The sequence below is a fragment of the Falco peregrinus genome, chromosome 7 (assembly GCF_023634155.1).
Source record: "Falco peregrinus isolate bFalPer1 chromosome 7, bFalPer1.pri, whole genome shotgun sequence".
In the NCBI taxonomy this organism is placed as follows: Eukaryota; Metazoa; Chordata; class Aves; order Falconiformes; family Falconidae; genus Falco; species Falco peregrinus.
In genome coordinates, this window is record NC_073727.1 from 56,749,661 (window position 1) to 56,761,948 (window position 12,288).

Genomic DNA, 12,288 nt, shown 5'->3' on the forward strand with positions numbered 1-12,288 from the left:
GGGTCTTTGAGTTTGTGACAGTAAGACTGAAGACTAATTGACTTTACATCTGTAGAAAACTTAAGGAGAGAAACCTGAATAAATATTTCAAGGGGTGGATAAAGTAGCATTTATACAATTCTGGTCCATTTCTAATACCCTGAGATCCCTGGCAGTTTCAGTGTGAAGCCAGAAGCAAACCAAAGCTAAGCTCCTTTCCCATTCACAGTTGTTCTGTCTCTATTTAAAAACAGTATTTAAAAAAATTTAAACCATATGGTCTCTATAGATAATTTACATTTTTCTGCAATGAAAAATGTATCAATAGCTCCTTATTAACTGATAATATGATATGATGATAATATCTTAATAGTTGGATTAGAATTAATATATAATCTAGGAATAGTACCTAGCCTAAAAATCAAGAATTCACATCTCAGGACAATCCAGAAAGGGCTACAGTGGTTGTACACGGTTTGGATGGAATGTTCTACAAGGAAAGATTATGTTTAGTCTGGCAAAGATTCACTTGAAAAGTGGTTTAATGATAGTATACAAAACACAGAAAACAGAAATCTGGACAAAAGAGAGAGGTATTAGAGAACCTAATTTCTTCAAATACTGTAAGATGATTAAAGTAAAAAAAACAGCCAGATCTTATTCTAACAGACAACTGCTGGTCTTGTGTAGCCCTTTAGCCTTTTAAAAATAACGAGGAGAATTGCAGAACAATTAGTAGAACAAATATTTGTTCTTATGAAAAGCATATTGAATAGATTTGGAACACAGGATGCAAGTAATTATTAGAATCAAAATAGGCTAATGTTCTCCCGATGCTATTTGTAAAGCAATTTGAGTTTCATTATTAGAATGTGTATTTAACATATCATTTTGAATCTCATTACATGCTATTTGGACTAAACTTAATAGGATTATTATTTTTGGCATTCATGGTCATGCAATATCCATAAACAATGTTTCTGAACCCTTTAATACAAGAAACAGACATATGGTGTCAAGAAATGAGCAGAGCTTTCTGCATTTTTAACAGCACACTTATAACATGCTTTTCATTCCTGTATTTCTAAGAATATTTCTGAATGTGTCACTGTTGTCTTCTACAGATCAGAATAACCATAGCTTGATTTAAAACATTATATTATTTATTGCCCCCCATTATGGTTCATTCGGTATATTTTCCTAGCACATTTCTGGACAATTACTTAATGCTTATAAGGTGATAGAGAAAAAAATGTTACCACTCATTTTTTTCTAAAAGTACAAGAAAAAGAAACAACATAAATCTTATTTCTCAGATACAAGAAGTCACATTGTCTCCTCCCTACATCTAGCACGTTTTCTAATACACACTGCAAAACCCCATGACTGTCAGTGGACTGCACTACAGTGTCTGCACAATGAGGCAACGTCAACAGAGATAACTGAGATCAACCCTGAGTAGCCCAAAGCCAGAACAAGGTGAAAGCTATCCTGGCCTTCAAATATGAAACCACTATGCAGGTAGCAACAAAGCTTAGGGTTCCACCTGTTTATCCACTGGGGAACATATCCATCACTTCTTCCAAGCTGGGGGACAGAAATGAGAGCTAGAGAGCAGGAGCCAGAACCAAGGAACCATTCCCTGTGCTTGCAGCTACCTGTGAGACCAAATGCAGGAGGAAAGCTGTGACAAAACAAACTCATACATGGAAAATGGGCATGGCTTCCATTTTAGGCTGGATGTCCATCAAGTGCTGGTGTTACATATGGTCAGTGAGCTTCAAGATGAGCATTTATGAATGGATATGTAGACATAAAATCATGGAATCACAGAATCACAGCATGGCCTTGTTCAGAAGGGACCTTTAAAGACCGTCTAGTCCAACCCCTCTGTCATGGACAGGTGCATCTTTCACCACACCAGGTAGCTTAAAGCCCCATCCAGCCTGGCCTTCAACACTATAAGGGATGGGGCATCCACAGCTTCTCTGGGCAACCTGTTCCGGTGCCTCACCACCCTCATAAAAAAAATTTTTCCTTATGTCCAGTCTAAATCTACCCTCTTCCAGTGTAAAACTATTGCCCCTTGTCCTGCCACTACAGGCCTTGGTAAAAAAGTTTCACTCCATCTTTCCTGTAAACCCCTTTTATGTAATGAAAGGTTGCAATAAGGTCTCCCCAGGACTTCTCCAAAAGTTTAAAAGCTTACTTTCTCCATACCCCACCAATCTATGCTTACTCTCCATTGCCCATCCAATAGCAACTCTTTTGAGAAAGGCTGAAAAATCACTTCTATCACTTGCTTCTGCATCATGGCAGGTATCTAGTGCAGCCAGCTGGGAATCTGCCATGTTCCACTGGAGATGCCAAAGAAGAACACAGGACTTGGACAGAATAAAACTTTTGTAATATGCCAGCAAGAAATGTTTAGTGGTTTGATCCCTGTGAAGTCAGTCATGATTGCCCTGATAATTTGTGCTGAAGGGAGGGAATGAATCTTCTGACAGGATGTCAGATGGAGCCCTTTTTATGAGAGGCTGTATTTTTGCTTTTTTTATCCATATTATTTAACTCAGTGTGATGTCTGTGGCATCCACAAACATCTGTCAATGGATTTTGTGAGGGAGAAGGAAAGAAAAAAAAAACTGAATATGCACAAGAATATGGTGATTTTAACCATTAATATGGAGTCAGGAAGAAGGTCAGGAGAGCAACTGAAAACACCTCAGTAAAGAGTTGATGCTGCCTGACATAATGGATACCAACCCCATCCAAGTGATTTGCTTCTGAGGTTTTTTCCTTTAATCTTGCCTTGACTGAGTCTGTGTGCTAAATTACAAGCTCTTTGGGAGAGGGACTGTGCAAATGTTTAAGGAACACCTACTGCAAGAAGGTCACAATTATGACTTGGCAGCACGTAAGAAATAATGAAGAAGAATGAGAATCGGGCTCTTGAAGTGGCATTGTTCAACCTTCAGTATCCCACAAAGATACAATTGAAAGTAACTAAATAGTAGGCTTAGTCCCACAGGTCTGAAAGAATTCCTGAAAGAATTTCCATCCTCTTCAAAACAACAAAGGAAGCTGCCAGTCTGGCATGTAAGCATAGATTGGTGCCTGGTGGAAATAAATTCCTCGTCTGAGGCAAACATTTCAATTACATAGCAGGAAATCCTATAGCAAAGGAGTTTCTGCCACATTCAAGAAGATTATAAAGGCTCAATCTATGCCTTGTGCAGCAGAGAACATTGAGAACATTTCTCTGGCTTCTCTGAGCAAGAAAAAGGGCAATACTGTTCATTTATTGCCTTTCATCCTTAAACAGGTCCTGTGGAACGAGATTGTACTCAGGTATCAATGAAATGTAGTTCATGGTGAAACTACGTGCAAGTAAACAGGAAGCAGTGGGAAGAGATGCCATCACCTCTGAAATGACAGACAAGTCAGCCTGTAATTATACAACCAGAAACTGGCCAAGGATGCAAAGTTTAGTAATCTGTTGTTTCCCCCAGTTTGTTAATACATCCTCCAAGATCAAAGCTTTGCAACAAATGCTGTTTTCATCAGAAAATTTTAATTGCTTTATAACAAAATTTAAGCTTTTGTAATTTGGGGCAAGCTTTCAGTTCATTTCCAAAACTGTGTGTTATTTTAACTTCTTCTTGTATTCCAGCACAGTGAAAAACTGAAATATTAAGAATTACCACAGAACTATGTTGTTCTCAGCTCAAGCTTTTGTCTTACATCTGAGACGTCCCTTTCAGAACTGAATGCTAACTCATTCAGTAACTCATTGGATTAACGGGCTTCCTACTGAATTCTCATGTGATTTTGGTAAGTGCTTCATTATTTGAAAGAGTCCTTTTCCAACAGTTTTGGCATAAATTTGATCAACTAATTGAATATGACAGAAACCAAGGCAAAAAATAGATCATAGTTTCACAAGATTTATGGACAAAAGGAGAATACTGTGATGATCCTGTCTGACTCCCTGCAAATATGGGCTAGCATGGGAAAAAAGGACAAAGACACAACAAATGGGTCAAAGACAACAGTTTGCAGTGGCTTGCTTCTCTTTTTCAATTCAGCACGAAAACAGAAGAGATGTCAAAAAAGGCATCTGATCATTACTTGGGAAAAGCTGTAATCAAGCTTGTTACTAAATATGCATTTTTCCTCTGAATGTGAACAGGATAGTGCTCGTAAAAGGTGTTTCAATATGAAGTACCTGTCTATGAACAGTTTCATACCACTGTGACTAAATCAATAGAAAATTAAGACCAGCAAAACTGGTGGAGCCCCATAGTGTAAAAGGAGATTTCCTGAGGTGTATATACTGCTGTTTATGCTGCATGGCATTTTAACCAGAGGTTGTTGTCTCTGTCGATTCAGCCAGTGGATGCCATAATGACAATAGGTCCACATGTACTCCAAATACCACTGTGTCCTGGCACTGCTAGTCCCACTAAGAGCTGTAGCACATTCATACCGTGAAGTTGGGAAAAGGTTTGCCACAATGTCAACGTGTCTTCACCTGATTTCTCAAGGCATCTTCTTAAAATTGCAAATGGACAAATGGTATATAGAAGAGAGGGGGACCAGGTTTATTCTGTATCTCTGCAAGTTGAGATTTTTAGCTGTACAGCTCTGTTCACAATCAAACTCTTTTTTCAGCTTTCAAGATGATAGTTTGGAGGAAGGAAGAGAAATGTAAATTTGGGGGAATATATCATGCAGTTAATGTTAATTTGAATGACCTAAGGGGAAGATGACTGAAAATAATAACAGCAGATACAAAGAAAGCATAACTGTTTATTCCAAGTAGAAAGGCTTTGGGATATTTATGAATATGATTTAAAATGTCTTTTATACTGTGCTTAAATACTTAGAACATTTGTTCTTGGAAACTTAAGAAGGCAAAACTTCATTAAAATGGATTTTGAAACAACATTCATATCACACAAAATGTATAAACTTTAATAACCTTTTCATGTCAAACCTATTTTTTAGAAGAAACCACTTAGAGTTATAAGAGTCTTCATGACAAGGGGTATACCTCTGCCTGAGAGAAAGCAGTATCACGTCTACAGAACACTCTTGGCCTAAGCCAGTCTGCACTCTCTGCTTGGCCAAACCCTGCCATCGTTAGCACTTGAGAAGCAAGGAGGCATGTAGAGAGTCAAGGGTGTCTGAAGGTGCTGGATGGCTCAAGGCTGGTTCCCAGGGATGGATTGCAATAACAACATTGAACAGTCCCCACCGACAGGGAACACGGCTGAACCCCTTGGGTCAGCTTGGAAGGCAGGTGATGCTGTACTGAAGGTAAACACAGCCTGAACAACTCAGGCTCGCCCTCAGTAAAAAACAGCTAACATGCCCAGGAGCCTCAGTTTTATGTATGTTGGTAATACAGGAGAAAGCAAAAGCAAAAACCCTGAGACTGCCAAAAGGTATAAAATAGAAATCACAGTTTGCTGAGCAGTCAGGACTATTTTCACACTTTACCTTTTGTTACAGCAACCCACTCTTTACCATGTTTCACTAGATCATAAGAGAGGGTTTTCCCCACCAGGAGTGGGGGTTTTTCAGGCTAGATACTGCTCCAGCCTGGTCCACTGCACCCAAACCATCCTGCTGAACTCATGGGACACTGGACTCAATTGCACGGCCACAACTGGGCACCAAGTTCATATCATCTGGATCAGAAGTGACTATAGCCAGAAATAAAGGTGTACCCCACCAAAACTTTTTCCAGTCTTTACTGTCTTGCATCCGTCCCCAGGTTTATTATTTAATGACTGCTTGTAGCCATGAGCAAATATATTTGCTCATCTTATTCCTCATTTGAAATTCAAACACAAAGAGTATGTTCCCAGAAGACTTCATAAATAACAAGGGAGGTCAAGAAGTGAGTGCATCTGAAGACCTGCCTCCCTCCCCCATGGCGGGAAATGACCCCTTGCTGACTGTAAAGTTTAGAGAAACCTACTTCTGCTACCCTGGGCTCTGCAGAGGGGTACCCTATTCATAACATAAGCCCAGCTTTTACAAGAACTGGCAAGACACTAGAGAGCCAGGGGGCCTTCAAAGTGGACACACTCTGTGCTTGCAGTTTACGTTGCCATTCAGAGAGAAAGAAACACAAGTCAGTCTTTTTCAAATAAGCCACCAAATCACAGGGCCTGTGTTTTGTAAGCTTCCACAGACACTCGTGATTCCCCATAGGACTCATTTCTTGGTGGGGCTTTTTGAAAGGCACCCTTTGAGTGTTATATTTCATTTTCTGCTAGTGCAATATATGCTGGTGCTGTTTAATAGGCAGAAAACAGTGAAGTGTAACTTAAAGTTCTGCTTGCCATAGCTGAAATCTTACAAATTACAGAATTCAGTGGGTCACCTCTTCTTGTTTGAAGAGGATAATCTAGGATGTGTGGCAAGTTGCTATTTTCTGATAATTTTGTGTTTTGGAGCCTTGGGTGGTTTTTTGTTAAACATGTATTATAGTCTATTAGAAGCTAGAACTGGGGAGCCTCTCAGAGCACTATTCTATAGATAAATAAAATATTTTGAAAAGTTTGGTTTGTTTATGTAAAATATTTATTTTGATAAAACGTTTGCTCATGTTTTTAAAAAGACAAAAATATATTTTAGTTCATAGCAAGGATTTGTAGTATTGGTTCAAAGGAGGCAGCTCCAGTTTGGTTGAGCTGGTATAATTCAGTCAAAGAGCTGTTCTAGAGTCTGGCATCAAATATCCAGAATGTCCATTTCACAGACTAGTCATGGAAGAACAGAACCTGTAAATAAGATGTCTCAAAGAGAATTTCTTATAAGCCAGTAAAAAATGATCAAACCTATGAAGGAGTTTAGAAATTTTTTTGGAAGACAAGGAGGATAAAAACAAATCAGGGAAAAGTGGGTTTTCTTCACCAAGTGTGCCTCCTTACCTGATTCCTATTACTCAGACTCAGGTTCAAGCCATCTCGTTTCAGGCATTTAGTTCCAGCAACTGAGACAGAGGAGCCTACACAATCTTTATGTTCCTCCTGTGGCCAGTGGATGGAGGGAAGGTTCCAGAGCATGGTGCAGCTTCTGAATTGCTTCTTCTTGGAAGAACCTTTTTTCACTGATTGTTGGGGATCTAAAGGCTCCTAGTTGTTAAATGGCTCTGGACACACAGGATGGATCTAGATTGCAGAATTCAGTGAAGCATTTGAAATGCCAACCTTGTTTCAAAATCAAGTAAGTAGAAATTGTTCTTGTAAGTTCTCAAAAACCTGTTAGCCTTTAAGCTCATGCAGACTTCACTAGAAAAGAAAAACAATTGAGAGCTCAAGCCTACACCCAGTAGCTTAACAAGTTATCATACGTGACAGTGTGACTGGTTATGTGTTGTTAATATCATTCCACCTCTCCACCAATGCACTGATGATAATGAGGATATACATCCATCAGGCATGAAAATGAAGGCATTCTTTCTCCTTCACATGACTTTCACCTTCCTTTCGATTTCACACTACAACTATATTCAGCTAGTAGCTACCTTGCAAATAGAGCTTAAACCAAATATTAAATATATCTTAAATATATATTAAATAAATATATATCATCCATCAAACAACTTAAATAAACCGCAGCTAGGTTGCCAGGTGACTACTATTCACGTAGAGATGTATATATAATATAAGAAAGTGATGCCAACAATTTTTGATCTCTCAGACTGCATAGTAATGGTGATGAAAGACTATTTTGAATGTACAGTCAGTTCCTGATAGTTCATCAGCGTTCATGGATGGTAACCCTGCTGTATTGCTCGGGGGTTTTCTCTTTTTCCTGGAGTCTGATGGAGTGAGTATCTTATTGACATTTATGAGGCAACTTTTCTTTTAATTACTTAAAAGCTGTCTTCCATGCAGGATTGACCATGCCAAAATACACACCTGATTTATGTGGTGGATTTGTTGTAGTACAATTGCCACTACACATAATCAGAAATTATGCCAGAAACCCATTAATGTATCTAAGTCAGCATTCAGAGCTGTTTATTTAGATGTAGCCAAAGCCATGAGGTGTCTGGATAGATCGCAGCCTGGACAATGAGTTCAGCCATAACTCTGCAAAAGACAGACTCCTTCGTTGCTTCCAGGTGCTCGTCTACCACAGAAATTACTCAACACCTAAGCTGTCATTCAGTGGTGTTATGAAAATGTCCCAGTTTCTGTGGCCCTTGTCTGCAGAGTGTGGATGGCACCAGCCTAGTCCATCAAAGCGATGGAGTGAGATTTTCCACTGTGCTCATTTCACTGGACTGGTGTGTAATTGCATTCAGAGGAAAATAAATCTTGCTAGAATAATCATTTAGCTCAACAAGCTTTAATCCAGCAGAGCATGCTGGCATCACCTACTTATATAATAAATACATGCCTAATAAATAAATGTCTAAAGGATGCTTCATGGCAATAGAATCACATTAACAGGGGTCAGGGTTTTACATTAATGCCTATTAGAGCCTTCTCCAAAGCAGTAGGCTGCTTTTCAGGTCTACTGTGGAGGTTTTGCTTTCTTATACAAGGAAATGTGGCACACCTCAAGGGAAAAGAAAACGGATCACTTGATCATTCACAGTAGGCCTGCACACCACACTACTAATCATGAAGGACGCATGGAAATACACCAGGTAGAAGGCACCACAATGTAACCCAGCAGACCTTGCCCTGGAGTCGGCTCTGGGGACCAGGTCCTTCAGAGAATACTAAAACAGCAAGGGAAAAAAAAAAAGGCAGAAAGATTAATTAAATAAAGGGCATCCTTCCAAAAAAACTGTAACAACTCTGTGAAATGTGTTTTCAACACCACAATACTCCTTCTCTGTTTTGTTTCACAGCAAAACCATTACATGTAAGTGTTGCCTTTGAAACTCCAGAGAAAGACACTGATGAATGTTACACAGCAGACCAGAGGCTGCCAAAACCAACAGATTTCTGTTTAGAGACCCTATGAGTGAAATCCCTGTGAAGTAGCAGAGCTTGAAGAGTAATTAGCCACAACCATAACAAAACAGTGAGCTACTCACCACTCAAATCTCTATGACTTCTCTGTTGTTATGACTGACATTGATCTTATAGGTTGCTGAGAATGGACTGTCCAGGAAAAGACTTGTTTAACATAAAACCAGCCAAATGAATAAGATGCATAAAGCTCATTTGTTATGAGATACAAAAAAATTGTCAGCATTGGTGAGCACCATTTTACCTGTTCCCACCCTTTAAAGATTTAAGGCAAAATTAATCTAAATACAGTTCCACTCATTCTGGTGGAGACACCGGCAGGGGTAATGGTGGCCCAGCAGTAATCATTTCATTACCAAGGATTCACTCAAAAGCTTTTTTTTTTGCATTCTCATTAACTGGGTAAAAGCAGCTTTCTCACCAATTTTTTTACACCTTGCTTAGGAGAATTTTTGCCAATATACTCCTATTTTTGCCCTGAGAAACAATCAACAGAAGTCCAGTCCAGACTGTCCATACAGTCCATCTGACATTTCACTGGCTGCACTATCTGTAGCTGCTGTATGCGCGATGGTGGAGCGGTAAAATGCCAATAGCTGGTTTACAGTGGTGATCCCACGTTGGCTGTGATCAGAAATGTTACACTTCCAATAAAGCGCACAAGAAAAACCTTATAAAACCTCATAAAACCCAGAACTACCTTTCTGGTTCTTCAAGGACAGAAACAGACAGACGAGAAGAACATGAAAAGAGAGATTTTCATAATATCATCACATACTAATAGTAATTAATCATTAGAAAGTAGGGGTTTCTTATTTCTGTGCTTCTGCCCTGTTTCATTGATTATTTTCTTTATAATGTTGTTTGTAAACTAATAAGCACCTGCTGTTCACTTTCCAAATAACTGATTGATCTAAAATAATACTAAAATAAAAATGTAATAAATCTGAAATTTAAACCCTATAGAAAAGTGAATTGAGTAAAATATGTCCACATTGAATAAAGTAATAGGGATCAAATGTTTTGATATGGCTGATCATCATTTTCCCTAACCTTCAGTAAATGAGAACCTCACAAAAGAACACTTAAATTTTTCAGAAACCCAGTGTGAGATTTCCTAACACCTATATGGAGACTTTACCAAAGGCATCTAAGACAAACACTTTAAGAATCATAAAAATAGCCAGATCTAGTTAAGTTGTCATAGACTTTTTATAGTGATGAAAATATAACAGCAGGGTAGTATTTTATTGAATTTAGTCTACTTTTTATTGTACATATTTCAGCCAATTGCCATTTTGACTATCCTGGCCACCCTTTTGAGAATTCAGTTTTTCTGTAATTTCAACACATCAAGAGAGCAAACTTGGAAAAATGCCTTTCCCACCAAAACTACCCACAAATTGCAGAATCAACACTGAACTATTTTGTAGTGATTATTCCAGTGACAGGATTCGAACTTAACATCCTCTGATCCAGGGGACTAAGATAATTTATTCACTCTATGAAAATAAAACCCAGCAATGTCCAAAGGAATTACCCTCTTCTGTAGGCTGAAACAATTATATATAAAATGGTTTCCTTGTCAGCCACAGGAACAGTAGTCTTTTTGACATCACCATTTTTTGTAATGCTGTCAAACATGGGTCTAAATGGAAATATTAGGATTCAGCATTATAGCCTCAGACTTGCTGATTCGGAAGTGTCAGTACTACTGTATGATTCCGTTAAAGCATCATCTTTCTGTCTGAACTGTTATTCTGTTTTATGTATCAGCTATTTGTCTATTGTGACCTCTGCCATAAAATGCATAAAAATCCATGTTTCAGAAAAGTCTGGTTTCAGGTCATTTTGAAGTGGAAAGAGACTTTGTGCACTATCTAAAGAAGTTTGCTACTTGATGTAGTTACATAAGTTTCTGTAATCAGACTGTGATAAATCCTGTCATTTTAGGACTGATCTTGACATTCCAAGGGTTTTCCATCGCAGATACATGTGGGGAGGCCCTTGTTCCCTCAAGCAGTATCTAGAGACTTTAGCCTAAAATTGGAAAAATCTGGAGCCCTAGCTATTGGCATAGGGTTTATCAGTGATAATAATTAGGGAAATTGCTGAGCACAGGTGTGTGACCTAGACAGCATGGTGGCAAAATAGCTCCTTCTCTTCCATGTTACAGCTCTTATTTTACCAATACAATGACTTTCTGTATTACATATTTCACTCCTCCTTAGCTTCAGAAAGTGTCTTGCTGCAAACAGTAAGTGCAGGAACTGGTGCCTTACTGCTGATAATCCCCTTTTTATCTGCCTTCATCCAGTAGCTGGGTTATCCCATTAATCTTCCTTGTGAGAGAGGAGCCATCCAACCTTCCAGCTCATAACTCATTTCCTCCAGATCCCAGAAGACCTCCAGTCCTTCCAGGAGCTTCTTCCTCCGATTTCTCTTGGTATTTTCTCATAGCAACTTTATCCTCATGTAGCATACTAGACAACAAGGAATAGTTCCAGCAGGACTTTAGAGAACAGCAGTAATGTTGCTGGGAAGAGACATGTACTGCATTATTTAAAGACCTTTCTGAATCTCCACATTCAGTAAAGATGAATTTATGCTGGAAAGGAACTAGGTCTGTTTTTATAGGAAGATACAATCAGAACCTGTGCAATCTAGAACTTGTTGATCTAGCTGTAAAAAAGGAGCAAAGATGTAATTATTCTTTAAACCTATAGGAGTAACACAGGCATCAGTAAAATAAACCTGCTATCAGCTGAAGAAAATGTTGACAGAAGAATAAATGGATATAAACTCTCTATAAATAAATTCAGGTAGCAAAATAAAAGCAATTAACTTCTTAATCTTTGGTGTGGAGCAATGTTAAAATGGGGAGAGTGGAATACAAGTAATTTCTACCTCGACTCAAGGGTTTCTAAATTTATCAACAGAGCTCGCTGATGGGCTCGCCTGTGACAGCAGTGGGCTTGATGGTGTCTCTTTCAATGCTTTTTCATACTCCTTCACGCAGCTCCCCAAATTCTACAGTCATCACCCACCTCCTCCATGCAGCCTAGAAAGGACAGAGCTGATGACAAGAAAGAAGTCTCCCCATTTTTTCGTACTGTTTTGCCACCCACTTGTCATATGCCATTGCTGAGTACCTCTTCTCATTTGATATATTTTTTGGCTGTGTTTGCGGTAAATATGCCACGACCTCTTCTACAGAAATAGAGTTGAGGTGTGATTGTCACTGCTTTGTGTAACAACAGCTGACCCTGCCCTGTTACCAGAAAACAGGAAAACAGAAGCT